Source organism: Chenopodium album, chromosome 14 (assembly GCF_948465745.1).
Source record: "Chenopodium album chromosome 14, dcCheAlbu1.1, whole genome shotgun sequence".
Taxonomy (NCBI): Eukaryota; Viridiplantae; Streptophyta; class Magnoliopsida; order Caryophyllales; family Amaranthaceae; genus Chenopodium; species Chenopodium album.
This window is the reverse complement of record NC_137847.1, coordinates 12,041,744-12,064,130: the sequence shown is the minus strand read 5'-3', so window position 1 is coordinate 12,064,130 and position 22,387 is coordinate 12,041,744. Positions and strand designations below refer to the sequence as shown.

The 22,387-nt window shown below is 30.7% G+C and overlaps 1 pseudogene across 1 annotated transcript; it reads right to left on the bottom strand.

The window, feature by feature from the left end:
- Positions 1-2,113: 2,113 nt before the first annotated feature.
- LOC145577787 (cytochrome P450 CYP72A219-like) lies at positions 2,114-9,835 on the bottom strand (annotated as a pseudogene). The gene is made up of 5 exons (XR_014098836.1): positions 9,532-9,835; positions 4,953-5,160; positions 3,890-4,140; positions 2,946-3,327; positions 2,114-2,737 (listed from the first exon to the last, which is right to left on the bottom strand). The product of XR_014098836.1 is annotated as a cytochrome P450 CYP72A219-like (transcript).
- Positions 9,836-22,387: the final 12,552 nt, after the last annotated feature.

The following is a 22,387-nucleotide window of genomic DNA, read 5'->3' as shown; positions in this document are numbered from 1 at the left end:
GTGTAGCGGGAAGAAAAAATATGGAGGGGGAAAGAGAAAGGAAGAAGAAAGAAGGTTGGGGGTAATTAAATGGGGGTAGTTGTGTCTTTTCACACTTTAATTGCTAAACCATGGTTAAAGAATTAACATATTATTTAACTTTAGTTACCATTGGCTTAGTCATATTACTTCATGATTACCATTGATAATCACAAGTTTCAGACTTTACCACCGAGGGAAAAAAAAAAGTTTGTGGTTACCACAGAGAATTTCCCTTTTTTTTGTAATTTGTTGTATTCGTAACTATATTATTTTGATTTTTTTTTCTGTTATCGTAATTTTGTTCATATTTTAGGGTTTACTAGTTCATTGTGTTGATATTACTAGATCATGTTTCAAGTTTTACTAATTCATTGTGTAGATATTTAGCATTTTCAACTTTTATATGCATTTTATTTTAATTTGTTGACGTCATGTATTTGATTAATTAATCGTTCTTATTTCGAATTTTAGGGGCTAGTTTCTTATATACGCGATGGTGAAATTTAGAGGTCGTCTTATGAATTTTCGAATAAGACCTGGTTTGCGAAGCTCTATTGGTGGATCTGATAATGCTCAAGGTTTTACCAATTTCTCTATACAATTACAATTTCTTTTTTTTATTTTTTTTTTTTTTGTACATTTTTTAAAGTTAAAACATTAGTTGTTATAGTTATAGAAATATTTGCTTAAGCTATGCTTTATGCTTAATTATATGTCAGATTGTTTTATAAAAGTTATGTTAATCATAGTTATAGTTATACTATTTTGAGTTAAAGCCATGATTTAAAGTTTTATCTTATTATTATGTTATATATTTAACAAATCTTTTTTTTTTCCTTTTTCTATATATAGGTGCTAATGATATAAGCAATTAAGTTAATGTTGCTAGGGAGAAGGATAGAAAAAAGGAGGTGGTGGGGAGGAGGTTACAGTAAAGGAGGGTCACTTAGTGAAGGGTAGAAAAAAGGGAGGTAGTGAGGATGAGGTTATAGTAAAGAAAGGTGCAAAAAAGGAGGTAATGGGGAGAAGGGTAGAGGGGAGAAGGCTTTAAAACAAGAGGGGAAGTGAGGATGAGGCCAGGGTTTGGAACAGGAGAAAAGTGAAGAGGGGAGTGAGGAAGAGGCTTCTGAACAAGATGAAGGCGATGAGGAAAAGGCTTCAGAACATGATGGAGTTGATGAGGAGGAGGGTTTAAAACAGGATGGAGGTGATGAGGAAGAGGGTTCAGAACATGATGGAAGTGAGGAGGATGCTTCAGAACAAGAGGAGGCTTCTAAACTAGAAGGAAGTGAGGATGATGTTTCTGAACAAGATGCAAGAGAGAATGAATCTGTTGAGAGAAAAGTAGGTAATAACAAAAGGCGAAATTGAGCCAGAATGCAAAGAAGCCATCAAAGGATGATTGGCGTCCAGTTGAGAAAAAACCAGCAAAGGATTATCAACGTCTAGCTGAGAAAAAGCCAGATAAGAAGAAGGCATGCACTGCCATCCCTAATGGGGACCATGTAATGTGGATATAGAGTATTAGAGTTTGTTAGACATGTGATGAAAAGCAATAAGAAGTTTCTGAAAAATTACCTGTAGACACCTAAAAATGTCTCCCCAAAACCAAACCCGATGATGAACAACCTTTCACCGTCAATATTGGTCGGGTTGAGTATTTAATCTTTGAAGTACTTAAATCCACACCCCAATACATTTCATAAAGCAACCCGATTCTTAGCCCATTTCCCCAAATCATAACTTATTTTCCTTTTTTCGTGTCCACATCACAAAACCGTGACTAACGGATTTTACGGACTTATAATTTTGATCCAAATATTATTTGGTTGGATAGGCGTTGAAATAATATTTCCAACCGTATATCGTAAGCCTAATTTTGATTTAAAACGAAGAAGATATGAGCAAAACACTAAAACTTGGCCAAAAACTGACACACTTGTACTAAAACGGCCATATCATAAAATATACAAAATATTTTGATCTGATTTCAATTGGGTTGGAAATTAGACTTGATAATCTTTCTTACGATATATTATATGTCTTATTCCGAGTTTCGGACCAAAAGTTATCATAGTTTTAAAAACGCGTATAAACTCGAAATTACCACGCCACGGTAAATACCGTGACACAGCAGACTTTGGTGCGTGCAATATAGAACATGGGCATTGTAAAAATTAATACAGTTTTAAATAAAGGATACAGTTATCATACACTAATTTATACAAATACTTAGTAAAATACAAAGTATATAACATTTCTTATCTCAAAATGGAGCATGAAAAATTACCTAAATTTGGTGCAAGATAAGAGGCGCACCAAATTGAGGTACTATTGCCGCTAGACACATAGGTGCATGAACATAAGATGGGGAGAGCTCAAATGAGAAGTGCTGAAGAATCTTTGTCAAGGCAAGCTTTGCCTCTATCAATGCATAATTCTTTCCAATACACATTCGAGATCCACCACCAAAAGGCATAAAAGACCCTGGAACTTTAGTTGCGTTTAACACTCCTTTCGAAAATCGATTTGGATTGAATTCATTTGCATCGTCACCCCAAAGATCTTGATCGCGATGCACCATGATCGTTGGCATATTAATCTCCATACCATTAAGTAGAGTTAGGTTCTTCAATTTTGTATCTGTATGGATGATTCGAGATAGAGATGAAGCAGGTGGATAGAACCTCAATGTTTCATTTATAATCATATTGACCTGTGGAACAAGAAGGCAATGTGTGTTAAATCAAAAAGCTCAAATACATAAAACTAGACCACACCAAAAAGCTCAAATAGATAAAACTAGACCACACCAAAACTTCAAGTTTCGATTTACATAATACTTCATTCGTTCCTATTTACATAACACACACGAACTAGTATAATGATACGTATAAGATTATATCATGGATAAGCGAACTTACTATTGTAAGGCTATTGAGGCCATTATAATCCGGAGTATTATCTTTCCCAAAGCGCGACAAAACCTCCTCTCTAGCTGTGCTTTGCCAATCTTGGTGTTCGGAAAGGAGCACCATTACCCATGTTAGTAAAGATGAAGTTGTGTCTTTTCCAGCTAACAAAAATAACATGCATTCATCGATTACTTCTTCCATTGAAAGCCCAATACCATTTTCTTCAATCTCTTTTTCATTTGACTCTAACATTATACTTAACAAGTCAACTTTATTTATTGACTCTTCTGTTTGCTTTAATTTTTTTCTGTTTTCCACCAAAGTTTTCACCATTTCTTTAGTTTCATGAGCCAATTTCTTTCTCCTTCGATTAACCTTAGTGGGTAGATATCTGAAATATCAAGATCAATTTACTCCAAGTTAGTGCAAAATGCAAGATATCGAAAAATCTACTTTCTCTGTTTTTTTATACTTGCAACACATCTTTTATCACATTTTTCGAGGAGGTGATTAAACTAGGTAAACGAATGAATTAAGCTATGAAATTTATACCTTAGCAACTTATTCATTTCTTCTTATAGGTGGTAAAATTTTGTAAATTAATTTATCCGTACCTAGTCTAATATCTTCCTTAAAATGGTGCCAATGGATTGTGTTGCAACTAAATAAAAACGGAGGAAGTAACTACTAATCCATCAATAGATACTCTTATTTAAAGTCTATTACCACTTATTTGAATGTTACTTTTAACTTTATTTCTTATTGATATTGCGTTTTATATGAATAAAGTTACAATGTTACCCTTATTTAAAAGCTATTGTTCTAACAATCTCTCAACTCTATTTGAAGTGTATTGAGTCATGTAATTAAACATACTTTTCTTAATAACTGTAACAAAGTGTGTGTTGTAACTATTAAAAAACGGTTGAATTGAAAAATAACATTGATCATACCTCCATCCAGGGATGTAGTTAGACATGGATCGCATTACTTGAAAAGCTAGGATCGTTTGTTCTTCTTGGAGCTGAAATAGTTTTTTACCTTCTTCATAAGAGCTTCCGAAAGATGTTTTAGCAATTACATCGCCCGAAAAGGCATTAAGAGAAGAATAAACATCGACTTCAGCTGATCCAGTTGTCGCTACCATTTCTTCCCATTTACGTATCATTGTGTCGCAACATTTTTCCATTGTTGGCAACATATTCTGAACATGACACCACATTTAATCAATTTAATGTAAAAATGTAATGAAGCAATGTTATGGCATTGCTCTCCAATTCAACTAGTTTTTAGCTTCCGTTCTATTTTTTTATTTATTTTAAAAACATATTTTTATTTTCACAAAATATTGGCTAAGTTCGTTTCACTGTCTGTGAGTAACGCCCCGGTGTTACCAGACCGTACTTAACTCGTCATTTGCAGCGGAATTAATTAATCATAGATAAACCACTCTTTACTCATCATATGCAGCGGAATCAATCGTATTGATAATTAAGGAGTATGTTTATTTATGGGCCCATAGCCCACAGATGGTTATGAGATTATCTATATGATTGATTCCGCTACGTATGATGAGTAAAGAATGGTTTATCTATGGTTAATTAATTCTGCTGTGAATGACGAGTTAAGTACAGTCCGATGACGCCGATTAAAAGTTGGGGCGTTAAAGTTTTTATACACATCTAATGCATACTCCATCCGTAGTTTATTACTAACTCCACTTTCCTTTTATGGCCGTATTTTATTACCTTTTCCATTTCTTTTTTTGGAAAATTTTAACAATATATTTTCATATTCTCTCTCCTCCCCAATTTTGCTCACTTTTGTTTTTTTTTTTTGTTTTTTTTTTAGTATTTTATTATTCAAGCAACCCTACTTTCATAACAAAATAATACTTTTACTATTCCTCTCAAAACTCCATGTCTAGATAAATGAAGTAATATGATACGGAAAGAGTATTGTATTGTATAAAAAAAAAAAAAAAAAAAAAAAAAAAAAAAAAAAAAAAAAGATTACCTTCAACTTTTCCATTTCAAAAGCAGGTTGATGATTCTCCTGACTTTAGCCCAATCTTCACCCTCTCGCAGCACTAGCCCAAAAGTTGTCTTCTTTCCTGGAGGTCGCTTGGTGAATACCTCGTACTTGGTAAATATCTCCCTTATAAATTCAGGCTTTGTAATGTTGAGCCTTGGGCTTCTTCCATACCACATAAAGGAGTCCTTTCCTATTCACAAAAGAATATCGATATTGTTATTTAAAAGTATTGGCCTCAGTGATTAAAGTAAATAATATGCTCCGTTCATTTTACCTTATATTAAATATATTTTTTTTTAAAGGTAAAGTGAATCGGACCTTATTCAAACCATCTCGCGAAATATAGAAATTGAAACATGTCCATGTATTCAACTATAATATTAGTTGCAAGAGCATCCATAAGTATGTTTCCTAACATGGTTGATACCAAAGGGAAAATGATGTACTCGATATTGATATAACTAGTCATCTCATTTTAGGGCCTATTCACTTCAGCTTAATTTCAGTTTAGTTTAATTATGTTCCTAATTTCCTTCTCTCATAAAATTTTCATTTCAGCTCTATTCAGTTCAGCTCAGTTCAGTTTAGTTCAGCTCAATTCAATAAATGTGAACATACCCTTCCTCTATTTATTGAGTATTACTCCTAATTACTTTATTATATAATAATGTTTTTTTTTTCTTTGACACACTTTTGGACATTTTCTAAAGCAAAAGTCTAGATTGTTTAAATTTTGAATTTTAACACCACAAAAAATCACAAAAAATGGTTTTTAACACTACAAAAAAAAAAAAAAAAAAAAAAAAAAAAAAAAAAAAAAAAAACTTTTATTTTAACACCACAAAAAGTTTACAAAATTGGCTTCTACCACCACACTTAACTGGTTTCTAGACGGAATCTATTAATGGGGTCTATTATTCCACGTGTTAGCATATAATTGGTTAAAATATAAAAAAATAAATAAATAAAACGAAACCCAACAGCTAACCCCAGCCACCCCAACCCCACCGTCGGCCGCCTCTGCCCCCACTCCGACACCCCCTATCCCAACCCCAATGATCGGAAATTTCTCCCCCTCCTTTCCCCTCACCCTGAACCCGGCAACCTCCCCCAAACGGCCACTAAAAAAGGCCAGCCGTTTTACGAACGCCCCACAAACGGCCACCAAAAACATCACTAACGGTCAGAATTGACCGACTGTAAGTCAAAATCGACCACCCAAGCCCTAAATCGGCCGATTTCTATCATTAGTGGTCGTTTTTGGTGGCGAATTTTAGGAAGTTCGTAAACTCCGACCGATTTTGAGGGAGTTCGTGGGAGAGAAGAGGATTTTCCGGTGGCTAAGCTGGGAACAAGAGGGGTTAAGGTAGGGTTGTGGTGGTGACTCGCTGCCAGCGTTGGGGCTTTGGTGGTGGCGCACTACCGACGGTGGGCTGGGGTGGTTGGGTTAGTTTTAGGGTTTTTGGTGTTTTTTTTTAATTTTTCTTTTTTTAAACTAATAATATAGCGACACGTGGCATAATAGACCCCACTTAATGGATATTTTGACGGAAACTGGTAAGTGGTGATAATATCTAATATTGTGAACTTTTTGTGGTGTTAAAATAAAAGTTTTTTTTTGTGTTAAAATTCAAAATTTCTTTGTTTTTTTTCAAGTTCTTAAGTAAGGAGTAGGCCCTATGAAAGTATGGAGTTAGATATTCTAACATTTTCATAGGTGAACCCAATCTAAGTTAATGGACAAGACCCCGTAGGACAAGGGGTATGGGTGAACAAACTTGGTACCCGATCAAAATATTACAAATTGGACCGAAATTGGTTGGGACCGGATCTTAAAATGTAGAATGAATTGGAACAGGTCTAATTGCTTCCTAAAATTTTGAAATTGGACTTGAATAAACCGCCAGATTACTGTTTTGGTTACTCAGTTATATATATACTTCATTCGTTTACCTAATATTGCAACATGGGAGGGGACAAAGATCTTAAGAAGATGATAGGGATAGAGAGGAATAAAGATAGCGGCGACCTATGTGATGAGGAAAGAGAAAGAAAAAAAAAACATGTGCAAATAGAAAAGTGTTGCAATATTTGTAAAACATCCTAAAATAGTAATTGTTGCAATGTATGTAGAACAAATCAAATGTACAATATATTTTTTGAAAAATAATAAAGTACAAATTATAATACTTTTTGGTTTATTTAATCTCTAAATTTTTAATACTTATGTTTTTATATGCATTCAGTTATTTTATTTTTGTTAGGCTTAATAATACTATTTGGTTTACTGAATAGATACACTCAGCATATTTTTGATGTTTAAAAACATATATTTTAATATATGTCGGGTAATTAGATACCTAACCGATTTTCGATTGAGAATTGGAATTATATTAAAATCGATTGTAACCAGTTCCTTAATTAATTACATGAAAATACGAAATTGGAACCACTGGATCCAATTTCAATTCTGTACCTGTTGGTTCCTTACTAGTTTTGGCTTCAATTCCCAATGTTTAGAATTTTTGCTCACCCCTAACAAGGAGTTAGGGAATCAATACTTCCCTGACCCCTCATTAGGGTAGGGGTGAGCAAAATAAAGACCAACACATAAACAATACTTCGTATATGGTAAATGACAAATTATTCATTAATGTGGAGTAGAAGTATTCTCCATTATTTAATTTTTGACTAACGGAGAATACTTCATATATGGTAAGTGAATAGATTCCCAAATCATCCATAACATAATACTAAAACAGACACCGAGAAATGTCACTTCCTTGTTTTTTTCCTCCAAAATATTTTTATCTTTTTTTTTATTCACATCCTAAAAAATGAAAATATACATTTTTTTATATAATTGTGATTAACTTCCTTAAAAAAAAAAAAAATTACCAAATCATATAATTGTGATTCACTTCCTTAAAAACAAAATATTTACCAAATCATATAATTTTGATTCACTTCCTAAAAAAATATTCACATATTTTCTATATCTTTTATTGTATAAAATATTATTCTATATCTTTTTCCTTTTTTTGGTGTTTCATCTATAAACTTTTTAAAATAATTTCATTTAAAAAATATAAATATTATTTTTTTGGTAGATTTTGAATTAATCTTATAATTTGTTATAAAATTCTGTAAAAACCGTGTGTGGCACTAGGCTTAATCTAGTTCTTTAGCAAAATAAATACCAACACATAAACAATGTTATTGAACTAGAGTAAATGAATACGAGTAACGTGATTATCGATCAATTGTACTACTCCATATTAATGAATAACTTGTCAATTGTGTCAAAAAAAAAAAAAAAAAAAAAAAAAAAAAAAAAAAACTTGTCAATTGTACTCAATCCGTTCTATTACTCCGTATCATGGCCGTCTAAGAGGATGTGCAAACTCTTTGCACACGGGCCTCAAATTATGAAGGGCCCGAAATTTTTTTTTCCTCCCATGCATTAATCCTACTCTACTACTGCATTCTCTATGAAACTTTTATAGTTTTATATTATTACAAATTATAGTTTTTCATCTTCTAATCTCTCATTAAACTTGTATTAACCTTTTAGATATCCAAAGTTTCAACTAATTACATTTTTTAATTAATTATACATTTGTAATAAGAATTTTACATTTACAACAACCTAAGTTAGATTAAATCTATGTATATGACATATATTGCCTTCGTTTTTCTAAGTACTACCCAGGCCATGTACTATTCACTAGGTTAAAGTTTAAAAATTTTGACCATGTCTAATTATATACAGTAAATAGAAAACACAATCAAGTTTGATCTTATTAGATTATTATTGTTATGAAATTCTAATATATCAACATTGTATAATTTTTAGTTTTTTACTCCTTACTAATGCACAATAAAATAATTTAATGGTCAAAGTAATGATTGTCACGCGGCGTAAAATACAAGTGGGTAATACTTAGCAAAATAGAGGTAGTACAAGTATACAATTTTAGTCAAAGAGATCATAGATGTGCTCTACGAAATTTTAATAATCAAGCTTTGATCCTTTTGCTAAAAAAATTATCGTAACGATGAAATTTAACTACATATTTGATAGGGCTAACATTTTGTGGTAGGAGAGGGCCTCCAAAGTATTTAAGACGGCATTGCTCCGTATTAATCTTCAAGATTCCAATGCAAATTGACAATTTTTTTAGAATTTAGATATTTTTATAATACGGACAGAGTATTGAGTATTGTAAATTGTCCAAAAAGCAAATAGAACAAGTAAAATAATAGTACAAGGAATAGAATATAAGTGAGGGTACCCTGCGATAATCAGACCTTTAACAAAAATCTACAAAGTATATTAAATTATCTCTGTTTCATATTATTTGCAATGATTTAACATAAAGTATAAGTAGTAAATGTCTAATTAGGTATTTGGCCTATATCCCTGTATTCGACTATAATATTCTTTCAAATCTTTCACATTTTTTCTATTGAATAAGAACGAAGTATTTGCAATTGTTAAAAAAAATATATTGTGTATATAATAATAAAACGATTTAACAAAGTATTTCGTAAAACATACCGTATTGTTGGATGGTTCGTTGAAAAAAGGGCATGATATGAGGGATTATATCATGAGAGAGGGATGAAATGGACTTGGAGAATGATGATTTGTTGATCTCGGTGAGATCCCCGGAGATCGGACGGTAGGGATTGCCTCGAAAGCCTTGATCTCTCAAGCACTTCTCCAACCTCTTTGGCTTCAACCATAGTGAATTGATGAGATGCAATGGAACATAAACAAACACTAACACTAAAAGGATGGTTGCAACAAAAAAAAAAATAAATAAATAAATAAATAAAATAAAATAAAAATAAAAAATCATTGTGAAAATGAAAGAGCCTATCTTGATGGGTTGGGAATCTGGATTAGATTAGAAACATATCAGTACCAATCTTTGAAATTAGATACAGAATTAATGTAGCCTTAGGCCCCATTCAATTCACCTTATTTTTACTAAATTGAAATTATTTTACTAAACTAAAATTAATCTTATTGAACTGAAATTAATTTTGCTGATTTTCTATTACTCCCTTTGTTTTTTTTTTTATTTGCATCACTTTCCTTTTATGGGTGTTTTTTTTTTAAATGCATCACTTCTAGATTTGGTAACTTTATACTATATTTTATCATTTCTATCTCTTACTTTAAACCCACTCAACTTAGGACTTGTTTGATTGACAAACAAATTCATGGGAATTTTGATTTCCTAGTAAATGAATATATGCATACTTGTTTAGTTGCCAATAATGTAGGAATTGAAACTTCCTAGGAAGTTCTACTTTCCACAAAATGGAGGAATTCACTTACCTAGTCCCCCTTAGGTAAGTGGAACTTCGTATGAGAAGTAAAAATTCCTACATCCAACCAAACAACTCCTGGAAATTTCTAGGAATTACAATTTCATAGAAATTGAGATTTTATGGGAATTTCTACTTCCTACATCCAACCAAACAAGGCCTTATTTTATCATTTCTCTCTCTTCCATGGTCCCCACTAAAATAATAAAAATATATATCCTATTTCACATACTTTCTCTTTCATAGTCCCCATCTTATTTTTAGTATAATAATTTATTCACACACTCACAATATTATATTACTCTCTTAAAACTTTGTGTCATCCAAAGTGATGCAAATTATAAAAAAAAATAAAAAAAAACGGAGGGAGTATGATTCTTTTTTAAGTTTATTGATTTTTACTGAACTAAAATTATTTTACTGAACTGAACTTATTATTACTGAACTGAAATTATTTTTACTAAATTGAAATTAATTTTACTGCACTAGGTGAAAAAACGAAATTGGCACCGGTTCAAAACCCCTCAATGCCACCGGTTTTGAACCAGTGCCAATGTGGGGGGTGCCAATTACTTGAATGAAAAGCCACCAGTTCAAACCGGTGGCAAAAATGGTTATTGGCACCGGTTAACCGGTGCCAAAAATGACCCCAAAAAAAAATTTCATTGCTTTTGGCACCGGTTATTTTAACCGGTGCCAAAAATGCCCAAAATATTAATTTTTTTTTTGGGTACTTTTTCACTTAAAAATTAAATAAACTAAAATAAATAAGAACACAAAATGTAATCGAATCTCTACAATATATAATCAAAAAAAATTTTACAATATAGATCAATTACAACATATAAATCAAAAAAAAAAAAATTACAACATCACAACCAAAAATAACCCCATACAACATCTAACTCAAAAATAACCCCATACTTGCATCTTGATTCTTGCATCAATATACCTGCACCAATTAAAACAAAAAAAAAAATCGATTAAAAGAAATTACAGTAAACACCCAGAAAATTAAAAAAAAAATTCAGTTAAACACCCAGAAAATAATAAAAATCGATTAAAAAAAGAAAATAGACTACGCTCCGAATTAAAATAACCCAGAAAAAAAAACAAAAACGAATTAAAATCCAGAAAATAAAAAAAAATCGAGTAAAATAAAGAAAAAACCCAGAAAATAAAAAAAAACGAATTAAAATCGATTAAAATAAAAAAAAAATCAATTAAAACAAAAACCCAGAAAATAAAAAACAAAAACAAAATAAAATCGATTAACATAAAAAAAACATCAATTAAAATAAAAAAAAAAAATAATAAAAAAAAACGAATTAAAATGGATTAACATAAAAAAAGATCAATTAAAAAACCGATTAAAACAAATCCCAGAAAAAAAAATCAATTAAAATCTATTAAACCTCGAATAATTTTGTACTACACCCTAACCTTGCTCATGCATGTGTTCGTGGTGGTCTTGGTGGTGGTGGAAAAGTCGGTGTTGCATGTGGTGGTCTTCGTGGTGGTGAAAGTGGTGGTCTTCGAATGAAAGAAAGGAGGAGGACACGAGGGAGAAGGAGGTGAGGGAGAAGGAGGAGATCGGGGAGCAGGAGAAGGAAGGAGGAGGAGAGGAGAGAGAATCGGCTAGAAGAAGAAATAGGGTTGGGGCTGAGAAGAAATAGGGAGAGAGAAAGGGCCGCGTTTTTTTTTTTTAATAAATAAAAGGGCCGGTTCACAAAGACACCGGTTCAAACTGGTGGCCTTTATGTTTTTGCCACTGGTTTGAAGTGAACCGGTGCCTCATATCCATGTTCAGCTTCCCACCAATTTTTTAGGCCATTTTTTGCCACCGTTTGGACTGAACCGGTGGCAAATTAGGGGGTGCCTTTTTGATATTTTCTACTAGTGCTGAACTGAAATTAATTTTACTGAATATTACTTCCTCTATTTTTTTTATAGTTGCAACACTTCTCTTTTCATGTTTGCCGATACATGTTTTGAATCGTTAATATATTTGATTATCAATATGTAAAAATTATAAATTTTAGATATTAAAATTGTACAAATCGAGACGAATCTAACAAGATCCCACATGACTATATTTTTACTTATGTATAAATCGTCAAAGCTAGTCAAAGTGAAACACATGAATAGTGTAAAGTCAAACTATTGCAACTATAAAAAACGGAGGAAGTATTTTTTTTAATGTGAAGTGAACAGGGCCTAAATAATTGAAATAGTCCAACTGTTTTTATTTAAATGTTCCAATTTGACCGGCATAATTATCAATGCGAAAAATTTGATTAATGATATCTTTATGTATCATTAAGTATAAATTATAAGGAAATTTACTGTAATACATATGAAAATTATGTATTGAGACTATTCTAAATTTCTAACAAGTACTCACATGAATTTATTTAATTTTTTGTATAAAACACAATATTATTGGTCAAAGTTTCGTATCGATAACTACTACTACCTCCGATTTTTTTAGTTGCAAATTTGGGGTATTATTTAAGAATATAAAATATTTCAAAATTGCAACTAAAAAAAATTGGAAATAATATGTCGGTCAGATATAATTAGTACTTAAAAAGTTAAAATAGACAAGGAAATAGTAGTGGGGATTGAAGAAGAGAGATATTTTGTCAAAAAGAAGAGAGATATAATTATAAATAGTAGACTCATTAGTAAAATGTATTGGTGGACCCTACGGATTTGAGGCAATTTGATCCTTAGGGATCTGAATGCCGCCTTATTTGAGGAATTAGACCAATTAGTACAGTAGCGTGGCCAAGATTAGTTTCAAAGACAGCTTTTTAGTGACTTCTTAGCGATGTTTTGGTCTTCTTTTTCGTGTTTGTTCTATCTTTAAAGTGTGTTCCGATTGATTGAATTGAGTTGAATTAAATATTTTATGAGAGAATGAAATTAAAAACTGAACTGAAGTGAATTGAAAATATTATGAAGAGAACAGGCCCTTAGTATGTTTTCTTTAATTTGTTTTAGGGCTTGTTCTTCGTATTCACTACAAAAATGTATTACTTAGAAAAAGTGAAAGGTTTAAGGATGATACTAGATTTGGTCGTAAAGTAAGAGTAACACTAGATTTGGTTGACAAGTGACGCGGTACAATCAATAACATAATATTAAAATAGATACCAAAAATAACATGTGTCACTTCCTGGTGTTATATTTTCCCTCTAAAATCTTTTTCTTTTTCTTTTTCTTTTTATTTTTTTTTTTTTTTTTTTACTTCTTATTGTAAAATACACTTTATTTAAATTCATCAAATCATTAATTAAATTGTGATTCACTTTCCTTAAAAAAAAAAAAAATTGTAAATTGTTATGAAATATTGTATGGATATCCATTATCCTCCTTTATCATTTCGGAATGTTCTAGAACTAGGGTTTATTGTTATCTAAGCAAACCCTAGTTATATTGTATGTATATATATATATATATATCCCCACTCTATGGAATAATAGAGACTGATCTATTCTCCCTAATTTCTCCTCTTTCTCTTTAATTTTATAACACGTTATCAGCACCACGCTCTAGCCAAACTGATCGAACGAAATACTCCAAGGTTAGTATTCTTATAATTTCTTCCTAGTATAATCTAAGTAACTTTTTCTTTGTCTCGATCTTAAATTATTCATAATTGAGAGTTTAAATTATTTGGCGATGACGAATTGTAATCTTCTCGTATATTAATTGATTAGTAAATTAATGGGTTTGATAACCTGATTGTTCATGATATAATAAATTTATTAAATTCAACCTTTTCAATCTTCTTATGATGGCAGTGGATTATTTTGTTTTAAGTGCATGATTAGGATGAAATTGATAACCTTGATCCAACACGTTTACATAGAGTTGACATGCATTGTGATGACCTGTTCTTTTTTGGTGAGTTCTTATCCTTCGTTATCTTTTATGGTACCGAGCTTATGCTAGTAATGATGGTTATGTATAATTATCTTTTAATTTCCGGTTTGAACTATGCGTTTGTTGTTTATGTGGGTGCTTGGTGTTTACCTTCATCAAATTTTCTTGTAATCCATGTGAGTATATAGTATTTCATGTGAGCATATAGTTGAGTACTTCGTATAAAACTAATTAGATCATCTAAAATTTAATGATTATAACGATTAAAATTTATTAGCTAGATAATATTTTACGTAACGTCACTTTTGTCGCGATTAATGAATTTTGGGGTATAATATAGCCGTATAACCATTTAATACTTTGTTTGTTGATGCGCCAATTTGATATTGACAAATCATGACGAATTTCATGATAATTATCTTGTACGAGTACATATATGTGATTGATTAAATAACTTGTTTTTTTTTTTTGTACATATAATTTCATGATTATAATACTTGAATATTTCAACTATATTATATTAATGCTTAATTAATAATTATCATTGATACACTTTTATAATAAATCATTACATAAGCTTTATGATGATAATCGATATATTGTTCAAGGATTTAATGTCTCGGCATTTTTTTTTTTTTTAAAGTGTTAGTCGATGATGTTATAAGCAATTCAATAGATTTATACTTCAATTACCACCGATTTTGTATTGGGATGAATTAGGATCCTACTAATACTTATTTAGTGATATTTTATGAATTTATATCGAGTTCAATTGTTTTCTAGATTTCTAGTATTGTTAAATTGCTAATCAAATAATTTTACCTTAGCCATATGCCCATATCCTTTTAAATATTGTGTTATTTAGAGAAATAGACGAAGGTGTGTCAATTTATCAGTATGCTATTTTTTCATCATATATATTTAATATTTTAAGCATAGGATTAATGAAGAAATGTCAATATTTTAAGCATAGGATTAATGAAGAAATATCGTCTCAGATGAGCAATGCTATTTCTAATTGCCATGTATATTAAGAAATGATTTCATGAGTAAATTGGCTGATTAGCTCCGTTTAATTAGCTAGCTTATCAACTTAGTAGTATATATCTTTTGTGAGTATTTATCTTTTGTAAGTTAGTTGATTAGCTCCATTTATTTTGCTAATGGTTTGCTGATTTGATATGTACATTCAGCGGCCATACTGCCTATTTAAAGCTCATGCTAGGCACTTCAATAATTATTCAAAAATCAAAAACTTTGTTGCTGACGATCGACCATGAATTTTAGTTGACCATGAATCTTTGTTGAACATTGATTCAAGACAAAATTTTTATCCTATTAATGTGTCTATTCATCCTCTTAGAGGCTTAGTTAATGTTGATCCTGAAGTATCATAAAGTTGATATTTCTCCCTAGAAATAATATCTATGAGTATGTTTTGGTCCTTGATAAGACATAGCTAGCATTGCTTTTAATCACTCTTACGAGGGAGATTACTATATTGATAAGATATAATACATATATGATGTCATAGACTAAATTGCCTAGATTCACATTTTCTAAATAACCTCAAATTATATTAATCACAATCCATCTAGATTAGTTGTCCACATACAATGTTGAGTTGATTAATAAATTATAGTTTGTGACAACAATGATAATGACTATTACATGATATACATATGATTTTTTACGAAATAGAGAAAACAAGTAGTGAACTACTAGTAACTTGCAAGTCAATACTCTACCATTGCATACTCTTTTAAATCTATTTGACCATAGGTTCTAGATCTTATTAGTTAAGTTTATATTTTATGAAGCATATATTAAATACAGATTGTGTAATTTCATTTGATTAAATGTGATTTTATAAACACAAAGTTATGAGATTAATTATACAAAAGTTTTAGAATAGTATTCTAGATATCGAACTTTGGGTCAAAATTGATGATATATAAATTACTAGAATTACTCAATCCCAAAAGTGAATAAGTCTTTTATGATTTGAAAGAAGCATGTTTGCACGATATTTTTGTTACTAAAAATCACTGAAAAGTTCAATTAGAATTGCAAACATGATTATATATATCATCTATTTTACCTAGAAATAATGTGTTCCTATATACACAATGTCTTGGAAAAGTTCATAAGATAGAATTGCAAACATGAGTACATATTATCTTTATGAGCAAGAGATTGAAAATGCATGACATTGTGAGCAACTAACTCACTTAATAAATATATTTATTATGCCCATACTTATGAGATATTCCAAATTAAAATGAATGCAAGAGGAACACTTGACTTGCTACATGACATTGCCAAAATAATTTTCTGGCTTAAAAGACGCAATAGAATTAATTAAAGGTTGTTGGACGATTAATTTTATGCCCCCATATGCAAGGATTAGGGGGAGATATTATTCATTCTGTTAAATTATGTAATCCTTGCACATAAACAATAAAATACATTGATGATCAGCTTGATACATATATTAGCTTAAATATTAACATTTATTTGATAGAGGTGGCCACACGATAATTAAATCTTTAGTATGATACCATCCTGAAGATGGATATGAATAAATGTCATTACCTATATACTAGCTATAAATTTACATATTAAGTTGATGTCCTAGTTGAACAAGATCAGTTTCTATTGAACTAGCACACTTGAAGTGTGGTAATGCAAAAGGTTACAACGATAAGAATCCTTGGAAGAGGAAAGAAGCACTAATTGACAATGACAAATTTGAGAAAGTGACACATTTTATGTATCTCCTGAAGAGATCATTTCTAATACATTAAATGTGATATGATTATATAAAGTATTCCAGAAGAGTATAAAATGTTATCCAACAAGGTTAGCATGTATCAAGATTACAATCAATGCTCCAGTGAAGTATGAGTATTAGTTAATTGTCTTGCCAATTGTAGAAAGAAACACATTGGTGTACTTATATCACATCATATTCATGGCCATGCATAAAGTATCTCTAATAAGGTGATCACCAATATTATAAAACTGACCATAATTTAAATACTAAAGGAAAAGTGATTGGATGTGATAATTAATAATTAGGCCATCCGGGGTTTAATAAATTCCCGTTATGAAAACCTAAATTATGTGCTGACGCTCTCTCATGTTAAATATATGAAATAAATTGAATGGCAAGACATAACATTGAGATTGAGCTATATTTAGATTGTGATTTTTAATAGTTTGTGTAAAAAGAAAAGTTCAAGAGATAATATATTGGTCTTTCTGAATAATTGGTGACCAGAAGTTCACTAGAATAATTTATATGTTGATAAATATTAGGTGACCAGAAGCTCACCACGTACAAGTTATATGTGAAAATTTTAAGTAACTAGTATTACTATCAATGTTTCTAGTGATCCCGAAGATCACCACCTAGTGAAATTACAAGAAAGTTTATATTTGTATAACAATTCTCTTGATTGGGTCTATTATATGTCAGCACATAAGGAATAGAATAAGAAATTAGCAACTGCACAATTTATTACCCCCTATTAATATTGATCTCTAGAAGAAAACAAAATTTCATTATTCTCCAGAAGAGATAGAACTTTGTTGAATATATATGATTATCCTATGAGATGAAATTTGATGCACATGAAATTATATTCTAAGTTGGTGAAGAATTGCCCCAACATTTGAGATATTTTACCAACTTAGGGGGAAGAATTGAAGTAAGTTGGCAAAACTATAATACTATAAATAGTTGATCCGTCTAATGATACTTTGTAAAGTTACATGCCAACTTTTGTATCAACATATGTTGCACATCTATGATTTGATTTATATACCGTTATGACCCATGTAGAGGAATAGAGAGATATATTTTGATTATGGTGATAATGATATTATGTGCATACATTAAGATAGATCTTGCCAATTTACTTTAAATCACTGCACCTGAAGTGTAGTTTGTATGATCGGTTCCAATATAAATATGCGATATACTGCAAGATAGTGCAGTTGATACTTTTAAAGTATAATAATAGTATATTAATATCATAGTGCGAGAAATACCCTTAATATGTGGTATAGATATCTGAATTATTATAATAGATGGCCTATTATGTAAGAAAAGTTATGATGGTACCCATGAGAAATGCATTCATATATCATATTAAAATAGCATGCGAAATATACGTTATAGGAATTTTATGATACCGGTACACAATGGAACTGATGAATAATATGCATATGCATGATAGAATGGACTAGTGAATAAGGGATCTGAAATATATGTCCATTTTGTTGTCGACATAATGATAATGATCAAAAGTTTATTATGGACCAGAAGTCCAATGAAATATGGATTTTTAAATCCACACTGTACAGTGTCTTGCATCATTTTGAGTCTTATGTTCATGTGCATGTGTGAGTCATAAGTTAATGGATATTTATTGCATATATAGGAAGTTGTTAGATGCATTACTCATTGTATATTTGTTAATATGTTATCATATTTTCTATATCTCATATTGCATGCATTAATTTCTTACAATAACTGTGGTGTATGTAAATGTTCATTCAAAGTATAGTAAGATATGTTTACAACTTTGATGAAAAATTAGAAAGAGATATTAATATTCCAATGGGCTTATAATTGTGATGAAATTATTGATGACACCGATTTAATTGCACATTATGAATTAAGAAGAGTTCCTGAAGAACTTATATACGACCTATTGTAATATCCAGCCCTACAAAGTTTATATCTTGAATTTGCAATTATTATCAAACTCTTGAAAATCTATGTACGTAACAACATTATTGACATCTCAACCTAGAATATGAGAGTTAATGAGATTTACTATTTGTATTTGCAAGAGAGCTATCGTGTCAATTATGAAACGTCTAAAGAATATCAATGGATCACTTATGCATGACAATGTTTTCTTATGGTCCAGAAGAACCATGATTAACGTATATAATTACATGTGTTATATTATAATTCATATGAGAAGAATGATATTAATAATATCAAGTTTTGTCATCAAATTATTATTCGTATTAATGAATGTTTGATCAAATAATGATCATCATGATTTATTATTAACGACTTCCAGAAGAAGTCATAACCGTATAAGTTTACCTTTTGAATCAACTATTAAACAGATATTTGAAATAATGATATTAGAGATAAACACATGTATGGTGAAATGAAGACACTTCACATGTTCATGTGAAGACTTGAAGATGCAATTTCAGTTTAGGAGTATCGAAGATCAACGAGTGATATTTTACTACATATGAGAAGATATCTAACATATTGGATTCAATTCTGCGACACTAGAAGATCTCAAGCTATGTATTTATTAGGGGGAGAAAATACGCGCTGCACTCTTTTTCCCTTGACCATGGTTTTGTCCCACATTATTGGGTTTTCCTGGTAAGGTTTTTAATGAGGCAGCATCTCGAGCGTATTACGAGAATGTTGTACTCTTTTTCCTTCATTAGGTTTTTATCTCATAGGGTTTTTCCTAATAAGGTTTTAACGAGGCGCACTCTTCGATAATGGACATCCAAGGGGGAGTGTTATGAAATATTGTATGGATATCCATTATCCTCCTTTATTATTTCGGAATGTTCTAGAACTAGCTAGGGTTTATTGTTATCTAAGCAAACCCTAGTTATATTGTATGTATATATATATCCCCACTCTATGGAACAATAGAGACTGATCTATTCTCCCTAATTTCTCCTCTTTCTCTTTAATTTTATAACATAAATCACATATTTTCCATATCTTTTATTGTATAAATTATTATTTTATATCCATATTATTCCATCTATAACGTAATATTAAACCATAAACTAGGAAGAAACACACTCTGTAAATGACTTGTGTCACTTCCTAAAACTGTTTTTCCTCTATTTTTTTTTCAAGATGACATCTACTACTTATTGTTTTCACGATGATATCTATTGCTTATTGTAAATATACTAAAAATATTGACCAAACCATTTACTTACCTAAACAAAATTCATATTTGTGATTCACATATTTTCTATAAAGTATTATTCTAATGTCTATTGCTTTGCATATATAAGGAGTATATACATTATTCCCTAATCCTTATGTACTATATTATTCCTTCAAATCTTCAATATATTATATTTACAGTAATTTTGTAACAAAAATTAAAAAATGGATGCGTTTTTGAAATAATTGATATTGCCATTACTTTTTTTTTCTTCGTGTATTCTCTATTTAGAAATTTTAAATGTTTTTTTTTTTTTTTTTTTTTTTTTTTTTTTTTTTTTTTTTTTGACACAATGTTTTTCTTATTGGGAATTGGCTTACTAATAGCATATTTTTTTGACAATCAATCTTATTTTATTTTTTTAATTTTTAGTTATTTATGTATCAAAAGCATGACAAATTATATATGTTGTTCACTATCCCAAATTGTATTAAATACAACTATAGTAATTATTTATGTTACAATACAATTTTTATCTTTTATGGTTTAATTTAATTAATAAAATGGAAAATGATACCAATTTATCATTAAAATTTTAAACTTATTTATATAATTCACTTTCATTTTTCATTTCATTTATACAAAATATTTTTTTTTTGTTTATTTAAAAATATAATGTTAAATTATAAATAATAGTTAAATTATCGTGCATGGTATGGCACGGGACCTAATCTAGTCTAATATAGTAAAAGGCCAATACGACGCGTGTGTCATTATTTGTTCTAATTAATGAGTATTGCTCCAAATTACGTGATTAGACGGACAAACGCAAATCCACAACAAATTATGTCATTTTTATCCCTAATATGGACCACAGAAGAAAAATGTTGTTGTGTCATTAAGTCAAAATCAATGTAATTGTTTTTAGGCATATGAAAAAGACAAGGAAAGGAAAATGATACTTAGCATGAAGGATCGGTAAGATAAACACTTGTATGAACTATGATTTACATTTCTTTTAAAACTCGAGTCTCTTACTAAACATTCTTTGTAAAACAATCACCGTCCTAATAGGAAGACCTTTTGCAAATCGAGGAAATAATTTTTTTTTACTACCGTATGTATTAGCCATACAATTGTTAACTGAGTAGCCTTCTACAACAACATAGAATATTAGCCAACAAGGCAACAAGTATATCCCCTTTACACTAGTACACAACGCTTCTAGCCGCTGATCTCGTGCGATTGCGGCAAGAGAACTATGATACTGCCAGTCTGCCACAGGAGGAGGTTAGAAATACATACTCTTTTCCGACCATGAATCTACGAGGCTGATGACATACATAAGAAATATTGTACTTCATACTTGTATGCAAGTATTTTGACTTTGTATAATCTCATGTGAAGTGTCATTGTTTGGGAAGAACTAGATTAGGATTAACAATACAATAATAGCCCTCCCTCATCTTTCACCTCATTAAAAAGGGCCCTTGAATTGCTATTTAAAATGTCAATTGAATTTTCTAATGAAAATGAACTAGGAAGCAGGAACAAGTTCTCAAATTGGTGTTTTATATGAAATGTTGCAGAAAACCTCAATTTTGTTACCATAAGAAAAGCACAAATTAGCCTGCTGTTGGAGAGGACAGTGACTCCGATGAACAGAAACTACTTCAGGAAGGCAATGAGATTGAAGAAAGAGATAACAATGCTGTTCAAGTTAGTAATGAGCAGAAATTGTGCAACCGTCAAGGAAAATGTGGTTTCTATGAACGGGAGAAAGAACACCAAAAGCATATTGATACAAGGAACTCCTCATGACCGAGCAGCCCCTGTGCACGATGAGGAGGAAAATGCAGCAGTAGCTCCTAAAAGGCTGCACATAATTGGTGCAATGAACTGTAAATCCACAAAGGCTGGCTGGAGAACATCCATAAGTAGTTTCAGAAGTCCTGCAAGCTATCAGTAAGAGAGGTCGGTGACTTAGCACAGACTGTTATACCTCTTTGGATAATACTTTTGCAGATCTCATGCATATATCTAAATTGTGAATTAAAGCTTCTTGGTTTGTCATTTGACGAATTTATGCTTGTACCTGTTTGGAATGGGATGAAGAACATACTGATAACAAACAGTAAGTTGAAAATAAGATGCATCAACCTTAAAGAGGAGGAAACAAAAACCATTAGAACAGCATAGCATAGCTTGCAAATGAGAAATTCATCA